The sequence below is a fragment of the Lucilia cuprina genome, chromosome 2 (genome assembly GCF_022045245.1).
Source record: "Lucilia cuprina isolate Lc7/37 chromosome 2, ASM2204524v1, whole genome shotgun sequence".
NCBI lineage: Eukaryota > Metazoa > Arthropoda > Insecta > Diptera > Calliphoridae > Lucilia > Lucilia cuprina.
Window position 1 is genome coordinate 4,180,916 of NC_060950.1, and position 6,093 is coordinate 4,187,008.

At 27.4% G+C, this 6,093-nt stretch overlaps 1 protein-coding gene across 2 annotated transcripts in view; it reads right to left on the minus strand.

Moving 5' to 3' along the window:
- Positions 1 to 6,093, minus strand: part of LOC111677056 (protein Wnt-6) — a 39,465-nt gene that overhangs the window by 31,359 nt on the left and 2,013 nt on the right. The gene's annotated exons all lie outside the window — the stretch shown is intronic.

The following is a 6,093-nucleotide window of genomic DNA, read 5'->3' on the forward strand; positions in this document are numbered from 1 at the left end:
CAGTTCTAGTTCAGTTCTAGTTCAGTTCTAGTTCAGTTCTAGTTCAGTTCTAGTTCAGTTCTAGTTCAGTTCTAGTTCAGTTCTAGATCAGTTCTAGTTCAGTTCAGTATTAGTTCTAGTACAATTCTAGTTCAGTTCCAGTTCAGCTCTAGTTCAATTCTAGTTCAATTCTAGTTCAATTCTAGTTCAATTCTAGTTCAGTTCTAGTTCAGTTCTAGTTCAGTTCTAGTTCAGTTCTAGTTCAATTCTAGTTCAGTTCTAGTTCAGTTTACTACTAGTTCAGTTCTTTGATTTTTTTTGTTTAGTAATTTTATATTAAATATTTCAATACCATTCTAAATTTATTCAAATAATTCTCAAATTAATTTCAGTGTTAATAATGATAATTTTCTGGTCATTATATTAATTGTTTATTAACGGAAATTTGAAATTATAATTAACTAACTAAAAAGAAGAAAATATAAATAATTTTTATTGAAATATAAACAAAACGGAAAAACGCAGAAAATAACATTTAATTATGACATAAATAATTTAAATTATGAAAAACTATTTCAACAACATCATAAAACCAGAAGATGATGATGTGGCCGCAAAAAGAAACCTCAAACAAACATTTTATAACCGGGTTATAAATCTTACAAATAGTTTTTTTTTTCTCCTCTCTGCTTAGTTCTTAAACTTAAGAGGGGAGAAAAACTAGTGAATAGATTCTTTCAAGTCCAGCTGTCAACACTGACAAACAACAAAACGAACAAAAAGCTTATAAATTGAAGTAGCTTTTTTGTAGCGTTTTTTTTTAGTTTAATGTGCGTTTGCTTTGGTATACGGATGGATGGGTTCATGTGTCAGTGATTGGAAAGGGTTGTAAATCAAGCGAATATGTAGAGCACAAAACATTCAAAAATAAAAATGAAATAAAAAAGCGAAAAAAAACTAAAATAAAAAACACGGCAGGTATTAGTTGTTTTAATTGTTTAATAAAACAATGGGAGGTCGCTTACGGTGAAGACAGCCACAACTGAGCTGATGAGTTGTTTCGTTGGTAGCTTCAATAGTTGGCGGAGTGAAGTAGTGGAGCAGAGGTTGCTTTGGAGATGTTTGCCAATATAGTATTAAGATAGGTCATGTGATCGGTGGTCGGTTTGTGGCTGGTTTTGTTGGTCGGGTGGTCGTTTGCTGGCCAATTGTGGGAAACTTTTTTCATACAATTGCTTTTTTTTTGGTATTGTACTGACTTAATATGCTGCTGAAAGGTATTAAAAGAATTCAATAAAATATAAATCAATTTTATTAGAGAAATAATAAAAACAAAACAAAATAAAATAAAAAGCACAGCAACAAGGTTGTGAAATTAAATCATTAAAATTTGAGCTACATACTCCCCGGTATACAACAATTGCCTCTAGAAAAATCATTAAAATTTGTTAAGAAGTCATATTTTTTTTGGTTGCTTTTAGATTGAATATTATTTGCTGCTGCTTTCCATTAATTATTTTTTTTCTCTTCCCGTGTTTTATTTACTATTTAAAATTGTTTGTTGAAATTAATTTACGCTTTAAAAATTTATTAATAAATTTTTTTATGTCTTTATTTTTCATGAGAATAATGATTCATTAAATTATGATTGTGAATACTAAATTGCGAAAAATGCTTAGAAAATTCGATTATTTTAAAATCTTTAGCTTTTAATAGGTTTGTTTTTTTTCCTGCTGCTGGCGGGCATTTGAGGCGTTTAGCCGGGGAGTTATTTGTGGAAGCCTCTTAATACTTTTAAGAGAAAATTATTGATTTTAATTACTATTAAATTGTTATTGCCAGGTTTTTCTTCATTTATTATTATGGTTCTTTATATATATTTTTTCAAAAGTGATATAAAAATTTCATGGGAAACAGATTGTAAACAAACAGGAAAAATTATACTGAGAAAAATAATTTGAGGTAAAAATAGCTTTTGTTAAAAAAATAGAAGAATTTACACTGATAAACAATATATTGATGTGTGTTTTTTTCTAATTTTCCAACCGTACAAAAAGTTTTTAGGTTATAAAGTCTACAGTAATTTTAAGGATTTTTCTCAAAAAAGTTTTTCATCAGCAAATTATTTTCCAAACAAAAAGCTTTTTCTTTTATATTTTAAATCTAGCTTCACATTTTTTAGGTTACAAAGTCTACAGTGGTTTTAAGGGTTTTAACAAATTGTTTTACTCAAAAAGCTTTTTTGTATCATATTTTTTCACAAAAAAAACGTTTTATTATTTTTAAAGCGAAAAGCTTTTTCTTTTATTAAAAGGTATATTGTCTTTAAAACTGACTTATTATTTTAAATCAAGCTTCTTAAGAAAGCTTTTGTCACTAAAACGATTTTTTTCTTAAAAAATAACTTTTTCGCAAGAAAAATAACGTTTTTCTTAATAAACATGTTTTTGAATGAAAAAAATTTTAAAATTTTTTAAAGTTTTTTTATAAGTGAAACACATTTTTGTTTTTAAAATCTAAAATTATTTTAACATTTCAGTTAAGCTTTTCATCAAAAATTGTTTTCGCCAATTAGAATTTCCATAAAAACAGTTTTTTGTATTTTCGCAGATTTTTCACAAAAGCTTTTTAGTAAACAAGCTTAAAAGCTATTCGGAATTTTTTAAACATATATTTTTTGCCCTTTAATATTTAGGTTTCAGCTTTAAAAAAGCTTTTATCTTAAATCCTCAAAAAAAATTTCTTTGAAAAGCTTTTTCACTGAAAATTGTTTCTTGTAAAACATGATATCATATTTTAAAAAAGCGTTTTTTCGAAATACCAAAGCTTTTTTCTCTTAAAATGCTTTTTTTCTAAAACTTGAAATTATTTACATTTTGTCTCTTTAAAAATAATGAAAACATCCTAAAAGTTTTTTTCACATTAAAATCTTAAAAATTCCTTTTAAGTAGAAAAATTTAAGAACAACATAAAAGCTTTTCAAGTAAGAAATCGTTTTTGTTAGAAGTCACTACAAATGATCGTAAACATATCAGAAAATCTCCAATAAAATAAATGTTTACGGTAAAATCTCGAATTTTTAAGAAATACAAAAGCTTTACTCCTTCAAATTGTTTACGTTTTGTCGCCTAAAAACGAATAAAAATCTTCCGAAAAGCTTTTTCACAAACAAAACTTTAAAAATGTATTTATCAGAAGATAAGTTCAACTACAACATAAAAGCTTTTTATTTTTAAAATACCGGATTTTTACGAAATACAAAAGCTTTTTTCTTTTAAAAATCTTGTTAAATAACAAAAATCGCATACTCTTCAAATTGTTTGTAGCTTTAAAACGAATAAAAATCTCCTTTAGAGGTTTTTTCACAAAAAAACTTTAAAAATGCATTTTAAAAAAAAAAAATCACTAAGAAATCGCTCTTGTTAGAAGTCTGCAATAAATTGCAATAGTAGACATTTATTTAAAGTGTATTTAAATAGCAATTTAACAACAATATTGCAATTGGATTTTGCTTGTTTTTCAATGATCAAAAATAAATTTCTGTTTTTATATTCCTTAATTTCTAATAACATTTTCACCTCTAGTATCCACTTGTTTTTCCACAAAACACCAGCAAACAAATTCATAAAATTCTGCCCAAAAAAAGCAACAAATTTACAAACCATGAAGCATTTTCTATTCATCATTTTATGTATTTTTCGATGTTTTCAAAATTTTTTTTCTTGTTTTGTAAGTTAAAGTTCATTAAAAAAAAACTGCAGATTTTCAGCCAAGTATCTGCTGTTACAGAGATCGTCTACACATGTTTTTTCTTTTGTTAGACCAGAGCCGCAAAGCGAAGCAGTTTGCATTTTACAACTTGCTTGTGGTCGTGGGCCTCATAAAAACTTTTATGAGCAATTGATAGTGTGAACAAACGTTTTCCTTGCATAATTTTTCCAAAGATGAAAAGAAACAAACAATTTGGTTTTTTTTCAAAAATTTTCATTGTTTTTTTCTTTTTTTTTGAAGTATTTCAATTTACTACACTTATTAAGTGAAATAAATTCCTCCCTATTTATGGCTACTGTTGGAATTTATTACATGAAAATAAGACTAATGAAAATAATGAAATTCTGCTTTTTAGTTGTTTGGGAAACCTCAATCATATAATAACCAGCAACTCTTTTAAATATAGACATTATCATTAAAAGGCAAGGTTAAACTTAATTGAGGCGATAACTACTAAACAAAGAGTAAGTTAGTATAAAAGAGCTTTTCATTTAATGTCAAGAAGGAACATAAATTTATTTTATATCTAGGAAGACTTACTTGGAGCCATATATAATAATTGTCCAATTCACAATCGATGTCGTATCGTTGTAGCATTGTATGTCATAACAATTTTACCGTACAACACCGAAGTTTTTACAATTTAAACAAAACAACATTGTGTTAAAAAAACATTTTCAAAAAAACGACACTACATTTCAAACAAATTATCAAAATATTTAAAGATAAAATCCATCATCTCACCTTTTTGTCTAAATGTTTGAAATCTTGACAACTTGTGAAAATTATAACAACTTCATCATCATTAACATCATCTTCATAATGATGATCCCACAAACCCCTGATTATCATTAAGTAAATATTTAAATTATATCACAGAAAAAGAACAAAAAAATAAAAAAAAACACTGTACAACACACAGTGTTTCTTTTCGTTTTATTTCATTTCATTTCAGTTAAGTGTATTGTAAAATATTCCGTCATAAAATGAAGAGTTTGTTTATTTCACATTAAAAGTCAATTAAATGCGATGATGTATTACTACTACAAAAAATATAAGCAAAGAAACAACAAGAAAATAAAAAATTCAAATCAAGAAAAACATCTTAAACAAATAAACAATGATAGAAACAACACGCTGAAAACTCATCAAATAGAAAAACATCAAAAAAAACGCAACAATTTCCACTCAAAATTATTATAAACTAGAATACATTTTTCTTATTTGTAACATTTGAGTTGTTTTCTATCTTGATTTTTATATCATACAGAATTTTCCATTTTTTTTCTTTTTTGAGAGTAATTATTTAAAATAAGTTTTATCTAGTATTTGGATTGTGCATTTGGGGAGTTTGAGCGTCTTGATATCTAAGTTAATCATTTTAATAATGTTTACAGTGATTTTCACTGTTTTAGTGGGAGGAAAGAAATGATTTAATTGAGCTGAGAAAACTCAGTTGAGTGACAAGTTTAAATTTGAGAATATTTTACCATACAATGTAAAACATCAACAAGAATTTTTGTTACATAAAGAGGATCAATAATTAATACAGATCTAAAAGAAACATGTTTACTCCCAAACGATTGTTGCCAGAAAATGTATCTTTCTGTTTCGTTTTAATACATCCACGATCTAAATTTGCGAAAGCTTTTTTTTAGACTTTTTCATGGGACATTTTTAAAGAACTCTTTGCCACAGAGTTGTTGCGATATAACACACTATTGGCAGTGCAGACTTTTAAACTCCTTTAATAATTTTTCCAAATGTGTCACTATTCCTTCCAACAGTCCTTAAGCACACTTTCTTCTAGTAATTTGAACTTTTATCCCTGCACCGAGGCACCTCTTCAAAAACGAGAACATTGACTGAGAACCATAAATTTTTTTTCCTTTAGATGAAAAACGCGAACAAAATAGCAGAGTTTGCACATTGGGAGACGTTAACTAAGATACCAACAACGTTTTTCACTGATCTTTCTTTATGTTTATTCAAATTAAACAGAGCTACAGAGTTCTTTCGATATAATGCACTATTGGTACAGCCACTAACGTATTTCTTCAATGACCAGAAAATTGTCCTGAGATCAATAGATGTATTTTCCACAAAATAACAGCACATTGCGTGATGTTAACCAAGAAAACTGCAAGATATTTCGCTGTTCTTTTTTGTGTTCATCCGAAATTAACTTTCTTTCCTTCCTTTCCTTCCTTTCCTTCCTTTCCTTTCCTTTCCTTTCTTTCCTTCCTTCCTTCCTTCCTTCCTTTCCTTCCTTTCCTTCCTTTCCTTCCTTTCCTTCCTTTCCTTCCTTTCCTTCCTTTCCTTCCTTTCCTTCCTTTCCTTCCT